The sequence below is a fragment of the Mus caroli genome, unplaced genomic scaffold, assembly GCF_978045245.1.
Source record: "Mus caroli unplaced genomic scaffold, Mus_caroli_1 scaffold_8, whole genome shotgun sequence".
NCBI lineage: Eukaryota > Metazoa > Chordata > Mammalia > Rodentia > Muridae > Mus > Mus caroli.
Window position 1 is genome coordinate 35,054,171 of NW_028227263.1, and position 21,225 is coordinate 35,075,395.

General features: G+C 47.2%; 1 protein-coding gene across 2 annotated transcripts in view; it reads left to right on the forward strand.

The window, feature by feature from the left end:
* Irag1 (inositol 1,4,5-triphosphate receptor associated 1) overlaps positions 1 to 21,225 on the forward strand; it is a 115,798-nt gene that overhangs the window by 13,907 nt on the left and 80,666 nt on the right. The window lies entirely within an intron of this gene.

The following is a 21,225-nucleotide window of genomic DNA, read 5'->3' on the forward strand; positions in this document are numbered from 1 at the left end:
ATTTTGAAACTGATGTGTGTGTATGTGTATGAGTGTGTGTGTACATATGTGTGCATTTGTGTGTGTGAGTGCACACACGTGTGTGTATGTGTGCGTGCATTTGTGTGTGGGAGTGTGTGTACATTTGTGTGAATGAGTATGTGCATGCATGTGTGTGTGCATGTGAGTGTGTGTGTTAGAGTGTGTGTTATGTGTGCATGTATGTGCATGTGTGTGTATAAATTTGTGTGTGTGCATTCATGTGTATGAGTGAGTTCGTGCATGCATGTGTGTGTGTGTGTGTTTTCGAATGCACCTGCGATCTTGTCTAGACTGGCATCCCAGTTTGTTCTGGCCCCACCTGTATTCATCTGCCTGCAGTAGTTTTGATAAGTCCTGTCTCTTCTCCTTTCCTTTTCTTTCAGGCTCTTTCGTGTCTTTCCCTTCACATTGTCCAACCTGACCCTATCAGAGAAGCAAACACCATCTCTTCTCTCGCCCATTTGTCTTACATTATGTACACTTAGATTTAGATCCGTGTCACCTGATGTCGTCTGTCTTTATGCCTTGGTTTGGTTCTGCAGAGTTGGGGGCGAACTCAGTATCTGCACGTGGCAGGCAAGCACTCTCACTGAACTTTGACCCCAGTCTACACCTTTGATGTTTGAGGAAACTTCTCACAGAGGTAAAAATGTAGGGCCAGCTTGCATACTCTCTCTCAGGTTTTAAACCAGCTTTATTAAAATGCAATCCATGCCCCATATCAATGCATCATTGATTCAGTGACGACACTTGGCTTTCAGTGCAATCAGGGTCATGTAGTCATTATTACAATGGAGTCCATCAACCTCACGAAACTCTCTTCTCGTTAACAGCCACTCCTCATTGCTACTATCCCCCTGCCCTAAGTAGCCACAGTCTACCTTGTATTCTGAAATTTCATATGAATGAAGTCATACAGTGTGTCATTTGTGAAGGGTTTCTTTCATTTAGCACAATGCTTTGAATGTTTCATCTTTTTATTTGTTATTTTTAATAATTAATTAATTAATTAACTTTACATGTTGGCCACAGTTTCCCCTCCACCATCTCCTCCCAGTCATACCCCCTTACCTCTGCTCCCCCCCATCTACTCTTCCTCTCTTGCTCTTCAGAAAAGGGGAGGCCTCCCATGTATATCTACCAGCCCTGGCACTTCAAGTTTCAGTAAGACTAGGCACACCTTCTCCTATTGAGGCTCATTAAGGCAATGATGGGAGTGAGTCCCAGAGGCAGGCAACAGAGTCAGAGATAGCCCCTGATTCTGCCGCTAGGAGTCCCACATGAAGCTACTATTTTTATTATTTTTTAGTTATGCATGTGTGTGAGATGAGTTATGTACACATGAGTGCAGTACCTGTGGAGGCCAGGAGAGGTGTTGGATCCTCCTGGAGTTGCAGTTACCGATGGTTGTAAGCTGTCAGATATGGGTGCTGGGAATCTAATTTGGGTCCTTTGCAAGAACAGTATATGTTTTTAACTACTGAGCCATCTCTCTAGCCCCTGACCCGCCTCACCTCGGCTCAGATGCATAGTCTAGCATGTACTTGTTCTAGACTGAGCAGTATTCTGTTGTACAGTTACACCATCTTTTGTTCAGCCATTGATTACATAAGGAGCATAGAGTGTGTATCCACCCTTTTGTGATTGCAGGAAAGGCTGCTGTGGACATTGTGCATGTGTTTTGTGTAGACATATGTTCCCTTTTCTCCTGGGTAAATTCAAGGAGTAGAACTGGTGGATCAGTGTGGTTCTGTTAAACTTTTAGAAGAAATGCCAAGGTGTTCTCACTATTTACTGCTTCCATTAACAATATATGCGCTCTAATTTTTTTACATCCTCATCAAATTTGTTATCTGGCTCTGTGATTTTTGCCACTATAATGTGTTTGAACTGCCATTGTATTCCTTAAATTGTTTTAAAATTAAGATTATACTTACGCTATTTCGCTCTTCCCTTTTCTCCTTCCAAACCCTCCCATGTATCCTTCCTCGGTCTTTTAAATCCATGACCTCTTTTTTCATTAGTTGTTGTCATTCATACACACACACACACATTTCTAAATACATAAATACAATCTGTGTATTCCATGTAATGTACTTGTACATCTATGATGTGTATATTTTAATGGCTGACCATTTGGTATTTGATAACTAATAGGTATTTTCTTCCCTGGAGAAGTCTTTTTCCCACTCTCAGCATTCCTTAGTTGCCTGTAAGGCCAAGGCCTTGTGATCTTCCCCCCTCTCCACTTTGGTGTATATTGGTGTCATCCTCGTTTATGTTTAGGCAGCCATGTTGGTGAACCTTTATAGTGTAGCTTGACATTGCTAGGAGACACAGTCCCACAGCAAACTCCCTGTTCCTCTGATTCTCATAACCTTCCCACCCCCTCTTCCACAATGTCCCAAAAGCCTTAGGTGTAGTTGTTTCGTACCATGGGACTGGGCTCTATAACTCTACATTTTGATTGATTGTGCTTTCCTGTGATGGTCTCTGACTGTTGCAAAGAGAAGCTCCCTTGATGAGGGCTGAGGACCACACTGAGTGTGGGTACAAGGACAAATATGTACAATGCAGTTAGGGATGATGTTTGGGTAGTGAATTGGGGGTTGTGGGTTCTCCCCTCCAAGCTCCATGACGTCACTAGCACTTGGCTAGGCCTCCAGTACCAGGCATGGCTTCCCTCCTGCTGGGTGGGTTGATGTTGTGTTGTTGTGCTGAGTTCCATTTCCTTGGTGGTTGAGCATCTTTGATTTTTAATGTTTTTGCAGATGGTCAAAATGTGTGCTTTTTAAAAATGTGTGTGCTGGGATTCCAAACTCAGATGTTCACGCCCACATAGCAAGCAGGTTTTATCCACTGAGCCATCTCCCAGGCTCTACGTCTTAGTTGCTCATTTGTGTAAATTCTCTAGAGAGATGACTATTTAAACGTTTCACCCATTTAAAATTGTGTTTTTTTTAATTATTGAGAAATAATAATTCTTTATCCTTGTATATTAGTCTCTCATCAAATATCCCTTTTGAAAATATTTTTCCTATTATGTAGAGTCTCTCCCTTGTCTCCTCATTCCCTCTCCATCCCCAATACCACATGAGAAATGGAGTACCACACAGTAGAAATGGAGCTACCTGTAAGCCAGGAGACATCATTAGGACAAAACCAGACAGAGTTTGATTTTGGACTTCCAGCCCTAAGGCATTAGAAGATAAATGCCTGTTATTTAAGATCACACACACACACACACACACACACACACACACACACAAACAACAACAACACACACACCACCACCACTACCACCACCAACACACACATACAAATAAAATGAACCTTTTAAAAAAACCGTCCATGTGTGTGTTGTGTAGTGTGTGTATAGTGTGTGTAGCCTGCATGCCATACACCCAGGTGGAGGCCAGAAGAGGGTGTTGAGCTTCTTCCTCTGTTACTTTCAGTTTTATTCTCTTGAGACAGGGTCTCACTGTTGCTTTGCTCACCAGCAAATCGAGTAACACACTTGTCTCCAGAGCCTTCAGGGCTTTGGTTACAGGTGTGATCATGCCTTTAAAACAAACAAACAATTAACAACAACAACAAAATGTGTGTGACTCCACATTTAGATAAATGCTCACTTAGCCAACACCTTTACCCAACTCAGATATTCATGTTCACAAGCAAACCCTGTTTACCTATTGAGCCACCTCCCAAGCCCTGAAAACAAAGGAGAAGAAGCAGCAGATGAGCAGCATGGCAAAGTGTGTAACACGGGAGAGAGCAGATCCCACAAAGTGTGTAACACGGGAGAGAGCAGATCCCACAAAGTTGACCTTTGATCTTCACACACAAGCCCCTCCCCACTCTAATAATGATAATTAATATATAATGAACTTTAAAAATTAAAAATAAAAAAGAAAGCAAAGCAAAGGCCATCCCAAATCCTGATGTGTAAAGAGCATGATAACATACAATACAACATACATGTATTCACGTACATGGATTCCTTCTCTGCATGAACTCGGAAAGTCCTGAATTATGAAATCTCCCTCCCGCTTTGCTCCTGTTAGAGCGCAGGGTCTATTTCAGGTTATTTAACTGTTAGCTGCTCTCTGCTCTGCGACACTTTCAATGATCCTGCTCCATCAGAGCCTGGAGATTCCCCTGGGGCGTAGAGCCATCCTCTGTAGCTCAGGGGTCTCCCTTGCCCCTGCTTCCTTTGTCAGCTGTTACTTTTAATTCTCTGAGCCTCTGAGTATTTTTATTGATATCTGGCCGCTAGCCCTTTTAGGAAGCAGGCAGTTACAAATCCCTCACAGGCCAGTCCATAAAGGGGAGCACAAAATTCAGGAGGATTCCCCTGATGATCACGGTGCTGCAGGCTCAGGATTCGGGTCCATGGGGAGATCTAGAGGAAAGAGGAGAGAGGAGGGGACATTGCTTCTGAGCAAGTGGAGGGCGACCTGACCCTGGATGAAGAGTGGTTGTTGGTTTTTTGTCCATGTGTAGCTTCCCATCAGGCCTCTGGGAGAGCTGCGTGTTCAGAGTTCTCCATGTCAGTGGGCTTGTTTTGTTTTGTTTTGTTTGTTTTTAAAAAACCTTCTAATGATCTGTTTTAGAGCTACAGTGTGTTCCTTAAGCCCAAAGAAAGAGCCACAGGAGAGAGTTGTCACACTTGATGGCCAGGGCCGTGACAGTGATCACAGTGCTGGAGTGTGGGAGGGGCAGGGTCTCTGTTATGCTGTCTGTTGTCAGGCTTATGTCATCAGGAGATAGAGGCCAGCACTTGAGGGAGTTGAAAGTCTAAAGGCTGTTGTATGGAATCTGAAAAGCCAAACCCTGGGAGGCTGGGGTGGGAGGCTGGGGTGGGAGGCTGGGGTGGGAGGCTGGGGTGGGAGGCTGGGGTGGGAGGCTGGGGTGGGAGGCTGGGGTGGGAGGCTGGGGTGGGAGGCTGGGGTGGGAGGCTGTTGGCTAAGGTGGCAGCATGATTCCACACCTGGCTTGCAAACCAACACTTGATCATCTTGCTTTGGAAAAATTCTAGTTATCTCCCTCAAGGTTGGCTTAGAAAATGTGAGCACATGGGTGGCTGAAGCTAAACTCAATGTCAATATGCAGAGGAGACCACAAGCACTGGCCAGTTGCTTGTTCAAAGTGAATAAGCCAAACTGGCCACGGTCAGGACCAGAGGGGTCACTGTGACATGCCAGCCATCCATGCATGCCCTCTTGGGTGGTAGGTAGTCATTAACTTTGGCAAGGCAATCTCCTAAAGGAGGGTTTCCTCTACTGTTCACCAGGGAAAGTAGTCCCTAGCCAAGGCCTGGGTGCTGAACTCATTGTGGGAAAGAGTGAGATACGGAGACTTGAGTCAGCAGACGGGAGAGGCTGTTGAGAACGCTTGATCCACACATGCCCCCTTTAAGATTCCCACTTGTCACAGATTCCCTCAGCCTCGATCCTCAGGAGAACTCCACCTGTCTCCCCATTGGGGCTCTCTGGATGTGTGTGCTCAAAAGTGTGTTGGAAAGGTTTGCTTTCAGTACATTTGCTGAGCCCTAATCACACCTTAAGGGTCAGAGAAATGCAGACAAGAAACACTGAATTTGGAAGAACACACGGGGAGGACAACCCTGGAATTGTTGCTAGCCAAGTGGAGGACATCACCCTGAAAACAAACCGTTGTAACTATGTTGGAACAGGGATGACTAACTTTTCCACAAAAAGGTAGTAAATACATTTGTTTTGTTTTGTTTGTTTTTGAGTTAGATAATGTCTGTCTGAGGTATTCAACTGTCCTTGTAGGAGGGGAAACCACCAAATTACATAAATGAATGTGGCAGTATCCCAGTGCACCTTGCTTATTGGGACATTTATGTTTGATACACAGTGAGTACTTTCTTCGACTCTGCTAGAGGAGTGCTTGTTTGGGAACAACGATAGCAAAAGCTACCATCCCAGTAGCTGCTTTGTGCTAGATTGTGGTAGGCACTCTATGTTTGATTTTCATATATTTACATACTTATCTTACATACTTATCTTTAAGAGCCAAAGTCAAAAGTCAAGAGCTAGAAAGTGTGTGGTTTATGTTGACAACTAAATGATTCAAAATGCCATGAACAAATAGCACAGAAGGCTAGAGAAGGTGCCTGCCTACCACAGGTCACCAAGGGCAAATGTCCCCTGAGATGTGGGAGTTCCCAGGACTGTAAGCCTGGGCAGACCTGATAAAACTTGCCAATACCAATGATTTTCCAGGTCTGGGGTCTTTGGGGGCTCATCCTGGAAAGGGGACCTGATGGCCTAACTTTCCTTCTTAGGATGGCTCCTTGCAGGGCCACAGAAGGAGTGTCCCATCTATCCCTGGCTGCCACTTCCTGCCCAGGGCTCTTGTAACTCAGGCTTTTATAAGAGGCAGGGAATGTTCTATGAAAATGTCTCAGCTTAACTCTGGGATTGAACTCCTTGTTGTTTACCTAACAGTTAACTTAGGTTGAGCTCTTGCAAGAATAACAAATGGTGTGGCAGATGGAACAATGTGGATCTGGTCGTTAAAGACAAGACCTTTTCCATGATGCATTGCTGAAGGCTTAGCCAGATGAACTAACTGCCCCTGGTCCCATGTCAGTGGCTTGGGTGGTGGTTATTGTTGAGCTTCAAGCTGCAGATGAAGCAAGCTTCTGAACAGTTCCAGAAGCCTCATTATGGGATACTGAACAGAACCTTGGGCTGGGACCTGTTTATGGTACATACCTAGTAGTCGTGGTGCTTGGAACACGCTGGGTCATCCTGCTCAGCTTCAGCAAATGCAGATTGTTGTTAGAGCGAGGAAAGACAAAGGCTGCAAAGTCAGGTGGAGCCCAAGTTCTGATAAATGTTAATAGTCTCCCAAAGACAGCCAGAGGAAAGTGCCCTGTGGTTCCTTCTTGTCCACGCTATGAGACTTCAACACATGTCATGCTGTTTTAGGCAGGGATTTATAAGGTGATCCCTCCTCTGGAATGGACATGGTCATGAGAGAAGCTCAGGACAAGCCTATTGGCCATAGATCTGCTTTTCCAGCTGGAGCTCTCAGGCGAGTGGCAGAGCAGAGAGGTGAGGGAAGAGTGATGTATAGAAGGCCCTGTGCACCCCACTTTATAAAATCACACTGTTTGCATGAGGTGCAGCTCATTATTATCAGTACCCAAAAGCCAATAAAAGCCAGCATTAGAGGGGAAAAGAAAGTATTGTTTCTCAAAGCAGGAAAAGCCAGAGATAGCAAACTCAGCTCATCAGGGTGTGTGTACTTTTTCATATTGACTTTATCCCTAAACAAGTTCATCATCTCGGCAAGGATTCCGGCTTACTCTCTTACATTCTCAGTCAACAGTTAAGAGTGGAACCTCCCAGCATGCCCAGCAAAGTCTTACTGTGTTTTCGTGGCTGCTGTCCAGTCGTACGTCTCCTTTAGCCAATCTCTGTGAGCAGGGGGTGTGATACAGAGACTTTCACAGGCTATCTCCCACCCTGGGGCGGCCTCCTGCCCCGGGGTTGTTATCTAGTCTCCTGGATTCTCATCTCATGATTGCTCTTCATAAGTAATGGGAAGCTTGGACTCAAGAGACAGAAAGGGGGTGCAACTAGAAGCATCAACACTGTGCTGTAAAGATGGGGAGACTGGAGCCCAAGTAGTGATGGTGTCATTCTGCATGGCAGGTCATTCCCCAAAGGGCTTGTCCAAAGCTGCTCTTGGCCTCCTGAAGCCATATTAGAGCTGGCCCTGTCCTGCAGCCCAGCCCCAAGCATTTCTATGGTCTCTGAAAGCTGAGATTCTCAGCATGGAGATGACCAGGGTGAAGGCAACCTCAGCTGGAGACACTCCCTCTGACCTGCTTGGGAAAGGCTCTCTCTTTATCTCTGATCTCAGCTGCTGCTTTTCCACTCTTGGATACTTTGAGATCTTTTAGCTCAGAGAACTGCATGCCACAGGGCATATTGGTTTGCAATGCTCGTCTTGAGGTAGGACTAGGAACCTGAGAAGTCAAGACTTTGTCAGGAAACATTTCCCATTGCCGACTGTTTATGGCAACTTTGGGTGTTTCGTTGTTGTTTGCTGTTTTTATTATTTTTATATATTATATTAGCAAGCACACATGCGAGTGCTCACATGGTTTATGTGCATATGGAAGCCAGAGATTAACTTTAGGTGGTGGTGCACTCCTTTAATCCCAGCACTCGGGAGGCAGAGGCAGGCGGGTTTCTGAGTTTGAGGCCAGCCTGCTCTACAAAGTGAGTTCCAGGACAGCCAGGCCTATAAAGAGAAACCCTGTCTCGAAACAAACAAACAAACAAACAAACAAACACAAAAAACCCCAAAAGAACCCCCCAAAAACAAAAAACAAAAACAAAACAACCCCCCCAAAAAACAACAAAAAAGGTGTTGTGTTTTGTTTTATTGTTGGGACCTAGTCTTTCATTGGTCTACAGCTCACCAAGTGAGCCTCAGATCCATCCTCCTGTCTCTGCCACTCCAGCACTGGGATTAGAAGCATGGTCACCATGGCCAGCGTTTTTTTGTTTGTTTGTTTGTTTGTTTGTTTGTTTTTTAAACCTGGATTCTGGGTATTTAACACAGGTCATCATGCTTGTGTTGAAAACATCTATCTACTATGCTATCTCTCCAGCTTATTTTTTTGTTTGTTTCATTTTAAGACAGGATCTTGCTATGTAACCTGGGCTAGCCTGGAACTCCTATTCCTTCTGCTTCTGCCTTCCAAACGCTGGGATTACAGGCATGAGCCACCATGCTGGGCTAGGAGACCCAGTTTTAATCCTGTGTCTTCTGAATGTGTGACTAGCGTCCATGATGCTGTTTGGTTCTTTTCATTTGTAAAATGGAGATACAGTCCCTTGTCGCATAGCCTCTATCGGTACAGGATCCATGGGCCTTCTGAGAATGAGATTTGGTCCTAAGAATACGTGCCTCAAAAAGAGACTGTGGGTGCTGAGTGATTGCTGGACCTGTGCCACATTCCCATAGAAGCTTCCAGAAAGTGAGCTGTCTGCTCTGGGTTGGACTGGGTATGACATACGTGTGCAGGAAACAGAAGCTACAGGGCGGCCAGTGGAGGTACCCACAGGTGCTTCCTCAGGCCAAGAAGACAGAGCATCCAGGAGAGGTCAGGGAAGGCTTCTGGGAGGGCACATCCCTCGAAGGCTCACTGTGAAGCCCCAGGGGCTGGGTCAATGCTTGGTGCCTGGGATGGTTGCCCCTGACATGCCTCGCTGAGGGATGGATGATTCAGACACCCATCCTAGACAGCATCTCCAAACCAGGTCCTGCATAGAGATCCCAGTGGGTACTTTCCAGAATGAAACTCAGAAGGGAGGTAAAGAAGGAGAGGGAGGGGGCAAAGGAGAAGCATGCTGGGAGTTGGGCAGTTGGGGAGAGTGATGGGAGGTACTGAGTTGAAAGTTTGTTTTTGTCTGTTACAGAGTTTTGAAGAAAGACTGTTGCGACTGGTTTTCTGGGTTGACATTTTTCAGATCTTATGTGGACAAAATCCCTTTCTCCCCATCCTCACTCCTGTCCTAAGGAATGCTTGTTTTCAGGTGCAGATGTCCAAGCTCCACAAATATGCTGTTGTTGGCTTTGATCCAGATGCACACACTGGCTTCTGAGGGTCTGTGTGTGCAGTGCAGCCAGAACTGGGTTGGCAAACTGGTATGTTGTGTCTAGTCCTCTGTCTGTAACAAGAGACAAGTGGTCCCAAGGGCCTACCTCCCAGGAATGAGTGACTCCAGGCACCAAGTGAGAGGACTTGCAAGTGCCAGTCTGTCCCCATAGTGGAGAAAGGAATTGGGGCTTGGGTTTCAAGGTTATTTCCATCTTGCACACCCTGTGGCTGCCCTCTGTTGAGAAGGAGGTCCCAGGAGTGCCAGGGCAGTGGACATTGGGCTTCTGCATCCTCTGAGAACACACCCCCATTTTCATGGGTGCCATGGCTAGCTCCCAGGGGCACTGGAGAGACCAGTGGGGATGATTAGAGACCTGCTGCGGTCGAAGTTGAAACTGCAGGTCCTAAAAGTCAGTTTGCACAGAACCCCTGGGTAGAATGATGGGAGCCTGGAACTGAAAAGGAAAAGGCTCTGTGCTTTGAGAGGGTGCCATGATGGAATCCTCTGGGGGAAGTTTGCACGAACATATGGCAGAAAAACCAGGAAACATGGTTGAATTAGTTATCTTTCTCATGCTGTGGACAAATACCTGCCAAGAAGCAATTTGAGGAGGAAGGAATTTTTTTTTTCTTTTTCCAGCTTTGAGGATACTGTCCATCATGGTGGGAAAGGCAGATAGATGGGTGAGCAGAACTCTGAGGCAGCTGCTACATAGTGTCACATTCAGAGTGGAGAGTGAGCAGTGAGTGGGCTGTCCCATACACCTGCAAGCGGGAGCCCCTGACACCCACTTACTTCAGTGAGTTTCTCCTCCCTAAAGGCTCCTTAACACTCTAAATGACACCACCAGCTGGAAGAGGAGTGTTCAGACATGTGAGCCCATAGGGGCATTTCACGTTCAAAAGGGTGAAAAGGAAAACTCAGAAGCTAGCCTGGGAAAGCTGTCTGGGAATGGAATGAACACAGCCACACCCCAGAATGTACAACAACCCAACTGGTACATGTTCACATCTCTCCCGGAAGATGCAACATAGGGCTAGGTCCTCTCCACTTCTTGTGTGGGGAACTCCAGAAGCCATGATGGGGTTGCCAGTCCTGAGGGGGCGTGGTCACAGATCCCAAGGTAGCCTCAGACCCAGGACTTTGAACATCTGTTTTGTGGAGTGTGTGACACTTTCTTTCCTCCATTCAGTCATTCAGCGTCCCAGGAAACCCTCAGAGGTGAGTTGCATGCTGGCCCTTAGGGTCAGATCTCACTGTCTATAGGTGAGTCTGAAATGAAATAAAGCTGAGGAAGAGAAAGAAAGGATGTGGGCAGAAGGCCGGGCAAAAGTGTGTTAGCTACCGTTTTTCTGTCAGTGTCACCAAAGGTCTGATACGAAGCAACCTGAGGAAAAAATGATCTCTTTTGCAGGGACAGTCCAGTGGAGGAGGGCGAGGGTGGGGGTGAGGAGTGGGGATCAGGGGGTAGGGAGCATGGTGGTGTAGCTGCTCAGGCTGTGGTGGCAGGAGTGTGAGGGCAGGGACAGGAAGCAGGGACAAGAGAGGAAGCCAGATGGGGCCATAAACCTCAAGGCCCACCCTCCAGAGATCGATCCACTTCCTTTAGCTGGGCCACAGGTCTCCACTGGTCCACAGCCTTCCAAAATAGCACTGCCAGTTTAGAGGCCAAGTATCTGAACCCAGAAGTCTGTGGTGGACATTTTAAGGTTCAAACTGGCACAAAGGAGGGCTTAGGTTGTCGGTCTTATCCTTAGTTGAGTTAAGAGACACGGACGTGTCTGCATGTACCCTTACTTGAACACTTCCTGTCGATGATACCTACAGCAGTTGGTAGAAGAGGCCACGTCCTCTTTACCAGTCACAGCCTGAGAAGTTCATTCTCTGTCAGGATCTCTGAGCTTCAAGGCAGAGCTAGGAGGGAGCCAGGTTTATATCCCACTAAGATTTTTGTCACCCTCTCTATGCCGTGTTGTGTGACTGCCATGGCTGCTGAGCTGTGTGTGAAGTGATGACGTTTCTAGGCATATGGTCATTGGCTTGAGAGGTACTTCTCTGATGCAAGACCCGGCCGCCTTTAAGAAGTGAAGCCATACTTGGCAACCATACCTAGGCCCGGACATGGAGGAGCAGCCCCAGGGACCACACAGCCCTGGGGACAGAACTCTGTGTGAACCTGATGAGGCACTGCCAGCCTTTTGGAAGGACCAGGCTTTGCTTTGCTCCCTGGCCTTCCTGAGGGTGCTCTTGCTGGCACTGCTGCTGAGAATGAATTAGATTAATTTGTATGTGAAGCCCAGAGGAACATACTTGAGGGCATAAATCAGGGGTGGCAACTGGTAGCTACAGTCTGAGTCCCCAGAGTCACATGTTTGGTCCTTGTGGTATTTCTATAATTTTTTTTTTTTTTTTTGGTATTAGCGTTAACGTTTCTAAATCAGGTGATTTTATTTTTAGCACTAGAGTTTTGGCTTTTCTTGGAAACTGGAAGTGCTTGCCAACAAAAGATGATATTTCTTCCTGACCCCAAAATTGAATAGTAGCCGCTCTGGTTAAGTGACAGTTGCACTCTCTGTCACCACAGACCCCATCAATCCACAGAGGAGGCCCTGCCTTCATCTCACTTGCCTGGCCCCAGAAGGAGGTGTGTGTGTGCTCTCTCTTCATGAACCCCATTTTCTCAGAAGCTGCTTCTCAACTAAAGCAAAGCCTCCTTCTCTATGTATTACAGATTGGCTGTTGTTGATTCATTCAACAAACACTTAGAGAGTCGTTCTTCTGTGTTTGTCCCTGCACTGGACAGCATTGAGATATGAATATTTATGTCTTTATAGTGAATATTTATAAGAATATTCATTCATCATGAAAGTATGAATGAAATAAGTTCTTGCTATTGAGGCATTTAGATTCTAACAGAGCTGAGACCTATGCAAAGCTCTCTGGGAGAAGTCACAGTGGAACCTGTGAGCATGTCACCTAAAATACAAAAGGGTTCCTGCAGATGGAACCAAGCAGAGAATTACAAATGGGGAGATCACCTGGGTCACCTACAGGGACAGATATAACACCAGAGTCACTAGAGTCCCTACATTAGGGAGTATAAAGGCAGAGACAGAAATGCACACAGGGAGGCCAAGCTCAGAGGTCAGAGAAGAGGCCTGCTTCTTTGCAGGCTGGGAACAAGGAGAAGGGGTTGCCCCAGGAGGTGGTGGCTCAAGGCAGCCCCAGCAGCTAAAGGTGAGGAGATGGCTTCCTTCCCTTGAGCATCCTGGAAGACCACAGCTCTGCTAACACTCAGGTTGTATTTATTTATTCTGAAATGTTGATATTTTTGTTTTATGTGAGTGTGGGTGTTTTGCCTGCATGTATGTCTGTGCTCTCCTTACATTCCTGATGTCCACAGAGGCCAGAAGAAGGTGTCAGATCTACAGTTGGAGTTACAGATGGTTGTGGGTGCTGGGAGTTGAACCCGGGTTCTCTGAAAAGTAGCCAGCACTGCTAACTGATGAGCCGTTTTCCCAGCCCATTCCCAATGCCAAGATTTTAGCCCACGGAAAGGGAAGTTACCTCTCAAGATGAGCATTGTAAGATCATAAATTGGTGTTGCTTTACATCACCACATTAGTGGTGATTGGTTGTAACAGCAGTGAAGGAAAAGAGGAAAAGAGCCACTTTTCCTATGGTAAAGAAGAGGAATGGCTTAGAAGGAGGGGGGTGTTAGAATTGGGTTTTGAAGGATGAATAGGAGCTTTTCAGGGACCAAAGGACCAAAAGCAGTTCAGGCAGAGGGGAGAAGATGTATGCAAAGGTTATCAAAGATGCAGTGAGCATCCCCAAGGGTAGCTATTTGTTAGACACTGTGGTCAGAACATATAGCTTCCAGGTACTTCCAGGAGGACTTGTCTAAAGGCAAGTGGAAGGCTCACAGCCAGGGTGATAGTGTTCTGTGTGCACCAGATAGGAATAAAAGCCAGGCTAGCCTAGCTTCAGAGCGTGCAGCAAACACAACAGCTGGCACTCTGGGAGAAGAGGTGGCACTCAGCTCTGTTTGCAGAAGCGCCTATTACTGCTAAGTGGATGTCACTAATGACAGCAGAGATGAGGTGGACAGTGGCATGTCAGTGACCGTTCTCCTCTGGAGAGCACAGGTCCTAGTGAGACTTAACAAGACTCCAAGAGAGTGGCCGAGGAGTGACGCCCTTCAGTTTCAGCTAACATAGTCTATCTGTACTGGTGTGTGTGTGTGTGTGTGTGTGTGTGTACGTACGTACGTGCGTGCATATATGTGGATGCACATGTGTGTGTGGAGGCCAGTTGTTCCTAGATAACTGTTGTTTTGAGACAGGGTCTCTCTTCGGAACTTGGGACTTACCTGTTAGGTTAGGCTGGAAAACCTAAGAGTTGGCCCTTGTGAGCCAGGGGGCCAGTTCCTAAACCCCACCACAGAAGCTTGTCTAAAACACAAGGTCTAGGGTTCAAGTTCAGCCAGGCTTAATAATTCTCAGATTCACCCACCTGGGCAAGGAGAGCCAATCCCGGACCCTGAGAACGGTCCTGACCCTCCATTTATTCTGAGCATCCCTTGGGGGCCTTATTCTTTATGGGGTCTCTCAGAGCTTGGCAGACTGAGTAGTCCTTGACTCCAGTGATGACTCATGACACCCTGGCATGAGTGACAGGGGATGTGTCTCTGGACAGCCAGGCACAAAGGGAACTGGGTAAGATTTATTTCTGCTTGGAGCCAAATAGAAGGTTCAGCTACTTTGCTGCCATTGCCGGTGCCTTTGAACTGCCTCAGATTGAGCAATCACACATATTTCCAAGAAGAAAAAAAAAGGTTTTCAAGCAGACTTGTTTTTTTTTTTAAAAAGAACTGCTGAAGTGAACAAGCTGGAGAGGAAACCTGGGGAGATGTTTTGGCTTATTTCCTGTCATGGTGGGGAGGGGAAGTGGAGAGGGGCAGGGAGGTCTGGCCCTGGCCTGAACATTCTTCAGAGGCTAAAGGATGTAGAGCATGGATAACCAGGGCTGCCCCAAGCCTCCCTGTGCTCCAGGAGCCTTTGCAGCAAGGACTTTCTAAGTATCATGGCAGGAGGGAACGTGACATTGCTCCTGATGGGTATGCATCTGTGCCCTTGTACAGATAGTGTGCCTTGTACAGATGGTGTGCCTTGTACAGATAGTGTGCCCTTGTACAGATGGTGTGCCTTGTACAGATGGTGTGCCCTTGTACAGTACAGATGGTGTGCCCTTGTACAGATAGTGTGCCTTGTACAGATGGTGTGCCCTTGTACAGTACAGATGGCGTGCCCTTGTACAGATAGTGTGCCTTGTACAGATGGTGTGCCTTGTACAGATGGTGTGCCCTTGTACAGATGGTGTGCCCTTGTACAGATGGTGTGCCCTTGTACAGATGGTGTGCCCTTGTACAGATGGTGTGCCCTTGTACAGATAGTGTGCCTTGTACAGATGGTGTGCCCTTGTACAGATGGTGTGCCCTTGTACAGATGGTGTGCCTTGTACAGATGGTGTGCCCTTGTACAGTACAGATGGTGTGCCTTGTACAGATGGTGTGCCCTTGTACAGTACAGATGGTGTGCCTTGTACAGATAGGGGGCCTTGTACAGATGGTGTGCCTTGTACAAATGGTGTGCCCTTGTACAGATGGTGTGCCCTTGTACAGATAATGTGCCTTGTACAGATAATGTGCCTTGTACAGATGGTGTGCCCTTGTACAGATGGTGTGCCTTATACAGATGGTATGCCTTGTACAGATGGTGTGCCTTGTACAGATGGTGTGCCCTTGTACAGATAGTGTGCCTTGTACAGATGGTGTGCCCTTGTACAGATGGTGTGCCCTTGTACAGATGGTGTGCCTTGTACAGATGGTGTGCCCTTGTACAGTACAGATGGTGTGCCTTGTACAGATGGTGTGCCCTTGTACATATAGTGTGCCTTGTACAGATGGTATGCCTTGTACAGATAGGGGGCCTTGTACAGATGGTGTGCCTTGCATAGATGGTGTGCCCTTGTACAGATGGTGTGCCCTTGTACAGATGGTGTGCCCTTGTACAGATAGTGTGCCTTGTACAGATGGTGTGCCCTTGTACAGATGGTGTGCCTTGTACAGATGGTGTGCCCTTGTACAGATAGTGTGCCCTTGTACAGATAGTGTGCCTTGTACAGATAGTGTGCCTTGTACAGATGGTGTGCCTTATACAGATAGTGTGCCTTGTACAGATAGTGTGCCTTGTACAGATGGTGTACCTTGTACAGATGGTGTGCCTTGTACAGATGGTGTGCCCTTGTACAGATGGTGTGCCCTTGTACAGATGGTGTGCCTTGTATAGATGGTGTACCTTGTACAGATAGTGTGCCCTTGTACAGATAGTGTGCCTTGTATAGATAGTGTGCATGGTACAGATGGTGTGCCTTGTACAGATAGTGTGCCTTGTACAGATGGTGTGCCCTTGTACAGATAGTGTGCCTTGTACAGATGGTGTGCCTTGTACAGATGGTGTGCCCTTGTACAGATAGTGTGCCTTGTACAGATGGTGTGCCCTTGTACAGTACAGATGGTGTGCCTTGTACAGATGGTGTGCCCTTGTACATATAGTGTGCCTTGTACAGATGGTAAGCCTTGTACAGATAGGGGGCCTTGTACAGATGGTGTGCCTTGTACAGATAGTGTGCCCTTGTACAGATGGTGTGCCCTTGTACAGATGGTGTGCCCTTGTACAGATGGTGTGCCTTGTACAGATGGTGTGCCCTTGTACAGATGGTGTGCCTTGTACAGATGGTGTGCCCTTGTACAGATAGTGTGTCCTTGTACAGATAGTGTGCCTTGTACAGATGGTGTGCCCTTGTACAGATAGTGTGCCTTGTACAGATGGTGTGCCTTGTACAGATAGTGTGCCTTGTACAGATAGTGTGCCTTGTACAGATGGTGTACCTTGTACAGATGGTGTGCCTTGTACAGATGGTGTACCTTGTACAGATGGTGTGCCTTGTACAGATGGTGTGCCCTTGTACAGATAGTGTGCCTTGTACAAATGGTGTGCCCTTGTACAGATAGTGTGCCTTGTACAGATGGTGTGCCTTGTACAGATGATGTGCCCTTGTACAGATAGTGTGCCTTGTACAGATGGTGTGCCCTTGTACAGATAGTGTGCCTTGTACAGATGGTGTGCCCTTGTACAGTTAGTGTGCCCTTGTACAGATAGTGTGCCTTGTACAGATAGTGTGCCTTGTACAGATGGTGTACCTTGTACAGATGGTATGCCTTGTACAGATGGTGTGCCTTGTACAGATGGTGTACCTTGTACAGATGGTGTGCCTTGTACAGATGGTGTGCCTTGTACAGATGGTGTACCTTGTACAGATAGTGTGCCCTTGTACAGATAGTGTGCCCTTGTACAGATAGTGTGCCTTGTACAGATGGTGTGCCTTGTACAGATGGTGTACCTTGTACAGATAGTGTGCCCTTGTACAGATAGTGTGCCTTGTACAGATAGTGTGCCTTGTACAGATAGTGTGCCTTGTACAGATAGTGTGCCTTGTACAGATGGTGTGCCTTGTACAGATGGTGTACCTTGTACAGATAGTGTGCCCTTGTACAGATAGTGTGCCTTGTACAGATAGTGTGCCTTGTACAGATGGTGTGCCTTGTACAGATAGTGTGCCTTGTACAGATGGTGTGCCCTTGTACAGATAGTGTGCCTTGTACAGATGGTGTGCCTTGTACAGATGGTGTGCCCTTGTACAGATAGTGTGCCTTGTACAGATGTGTGCCCTTGTACAGTACAGATGGTGTGCCTTGTACAGATGGTGTGCCCTTGTACATATAGTGTGCCTTGTACAGATGGTATGCCTTGTACAGATAGGGGGCCTTGTACAGATGGTGTGCCTTGTATAGATGGTGTGCCCTTGTACAGATGGTGTGCCCTTGTACAGATGGTGTGCCCTTGTACAGATGGTGTGCCTTGTACAGATGGTGTGCCCTTGTACAGATGGTGTGCCTTGTACAGATGGTGTGCCCTTGTACAGATAGTGTGTCCTTGTACAGATAGTGTGCCTTGTACAGATGGTGTGCCCTTGTACAGATAGTGTGCCTTGTACAGATGGTGTACCTTGTACAGATAGTGTGCCTTGTACAGATAGTGTGCCTTGTACAGATGGTGTACCTTGTACAGATGGTGTGCCTTGTACAGATGGTGTGCCTTGTACAGATAGTGTGCCTTGTACAGATAGTGTGCCTTGTACAGATGGTGTACCTTGTACAGATGGTGTGCCTTGTACAGATGGTGTGCCTTGTACAGATGGTGTGCCCTTATACAGATAGTGTGCCTTGTACAGATGGTGTGCCCTTGTACAGATAGTGTGCCTTGTACAGATGGTGTGCCTTGTACAGATGATGTGCCCTTGTACAGATAGTGTGCCTTGTACAGATGGTGTGCCCTTGTACAGATAGTGTGCCTTGTACAGATGGTGTGCCCTTGTACAGATAGTGTGCCTTGTACAGATGGTGTGCCCTTGTACAGATAGTGTGCCTTGTACAGATAGTGTGCCTTGTACAGATGGTGTGCCTTGTACAGATAGTGTGCCTTGTACAGATAGTGTGCCTTGTACAGATGGTGTACCTTGTACAGATGGTGTGCCTTGTACAGATGGTGTACCTTGTACAGATGGTGTGCCTTGTACAGATGGTGTGCCTTGTACAGATGGTGTGCCTTATACAGATGGTGTGCCTTGTACAGATGGTGTGCCCTTGTACAGATAGTGTGCCTTGTACAGATGGTGTGCCCTTGTACAGATGGTGTGCCCTTGTACAGATAGTGTGCCTTGTACAGATGGTGTGCCTTGTACAGATGGTGTACCTTGTACAGATGGTGTGCCTTGTACAGATGGTGTGCCTTGGTTTGTAAGCGATTGCTGGCTGTAGCAAACAAATGTATGGACAATCACAGGGACACACTGAGTTCTTCTCAAGGCTGCCCCAGGTCTGGGCACTGAAATGACTGGGCTGACCCAATCATGGGATGTCACAGCCTCCAGAGGATGTCCCTGAACATGGTCTTTTTCGACATACCTCTTTGGGAATCTCTTCCATAGAGTTCTGTCTGAGAAACAGGCTTGAGACTTCAGACTATGGGCTGCTCACCTTCCAAGAGAACTGGGGAGCTGGTCCCTCTGAGACACCCCAGCCTCAGCACTGTCACTGTCTTCCCCTCACCCCATCATCCTGGGGAAGGGGGGTTGCTTCTTCTTGAATTTGTCTCCCCCTTTTTCTTTTTCTTTTTCTCCCCTCCCCCGTACTTGTATAATCACATTAAATCACAAAACCCACAAGGAAAGCAGTTGCCATGTGAGGTCACTGTGAGAATGACAGAGAATAAGCATCTGAGAACCTAGGAAATTTGCCCAAGCCACACTGTGAGTGGTTCTACTTTTCTTGACTGTTTCCAGTTTGTATCACACATTGATAAATCTACTTGTTAGTTATTTGTGGTTTTTATATGGCCTTTATACAATCACCATTCTTCCCAGCTACGGAAGCAAATGCTTCAAGTTTCTTATTTAGCTCTTAAGTTTTCTCTTTATGGGACTGAAGATCAACACTGAGGTCTCATGCTAGCCAAATGCTCTGCCTCCAAACTTATCCACTTCTGTATTTTTAATTTCAAGACAGGGTTTCACTAAGTTGCCCAGGTGGACCTTGAGTGATACATCTTTTGTTTTTAGATCCTTTTCCATTCTGTCTGAGGCTGACAAGACAGAGCCAAGACTCCTCCTTTTCCTACTCCCTCATATGTCCACACACCCCTTCCCCACACGCACATACACCTCACAGACACACACACAAGAGGAAGAGTAACCTGAGGGAGATAACTCAGTGGCACTCCTGTCTTGAGGAATTCTCTCACTCCCTACACAGCCAACAAACACTCTGGTTCCAGACTTTCCTGGTGTGGCCTGGCCTATTCTGAGCAGGGCTGGCTCACTACAGACACCCCAGGAGTGGATGGTGTGGCCAGAGAAAACAGGACCCCAGAATGGTGTCCCAGACAAGGGAATATCTTAGAAATCATGTGTGCTGGAGATGCGATCCTTACTCCCATTCTTCTCATTAACTCAAATATATTTTCAGGGGAGAGTCTGGGAGCCCATTGTCAGACAGATGGTATAAGTGTTCATTCATGTATCCATTTGTCCAGACAACCCAAGTGTGCCAGTTACTGTGGAAAGCCTTCTCTTGGAAAGTCTTCTCTTTGGTCAGGTTTTGGTAACTGCAGCTGGGAGAACTCAGATGGCTATTCAGAGCAGGCATGGAAAGTTCCAGAAAGCATGTTAAGTCTGCATGTCGCAGGCATTTACGACTCTAACTCTTACACCAATCCTAAAAGCTCCACACGGTTACCTTCTTTTTGCAAATGAGAAAACAGAGGCCGAGGTATACTGACGCAGCTAGGTAGAGCTAGGAGAGTTGCAACTGTATCTGCTGAGCTCTTGCAACTGTATCTGTGGAGCTCTTGGATCCTTTTACAGCATGCAGGAGGTATGCCCAGCCCACTCAGGGCACAGGACACAGCTCTGCAGTTGGCCAGGCCATAGAGATTCTGTCCAGTAAGTCAGGATCATCTTAGTTGACTGAGGACATTCTCTGAGGCCACCCAGGGTGAGGACAAGAAAGAGGATCCTCTCTGCTGTGAGTGAGACCATAAGTAGAAGGGGGACGAGAGGAGAGGCTTTACTCTGACACTGGCTTGTCTTCTGCCGTCAGCCAGCCTCAGCAGGGGCTCACTGACCTTCCATAGGTGTGGCCTTGGTCATATCCACCCTCCCACCTCAGCTTCGCCTCCCCATCTGCAAAAGTGGCAATGGAAAGCAGTCTCCTGCCTCTCTGAGTTTGTAGAGGGGCTGAGAGAGATGTGTGTGCACAGTTACTTCAAGCAGTCTCCTGCCTCAGCCTTTTGTCCAGAGAGAAGCTAGGCTGGATATTAATAGCAACCTAATCACACTCACATTCTTTGAGTGCTAAATGAAAGCAAAAATCCCAAGCTGGAAGAACAGAGCCCTCCCTTCTGAGAAGCCTGAGTCACCCCAGAGGGGTTCATGAGGTTTGCTTAACCCCTTGCTCCCCACAAGGACCTCTCAATTCTTCTAGATGAACAGAGCTAGTCAGAGCACACACACACGCACGCCATGCTCCTGGGACACTGTGGCTTCAAGTGAGGGGTTTGATCTTTTCTGGGCAAGTCACAAGGCTCTGAGAGAGGCCAGCAGGCTTGGTCCCTCAGGGAGCTGCAGAGTCAGGCAATATACTGGCATGCCTGCCACTGCCATTCATGGATGATGCCTTCAGGTCTCTAGCATCTGCCAAATGGGACTAATTGTGTTACCAGTGTCAGAACGTCCATTGCCACCTGCCAGGGAGGCTGAGAGCACTGAGGGTACCTCTGTAAAGACTGTTCATGTCTCCCCTGACTATTGAAGATAGCCTGGTTCTTAATGAGGCATGGGACTTACCAGGTGGGCCAAATTTCCTGTATCT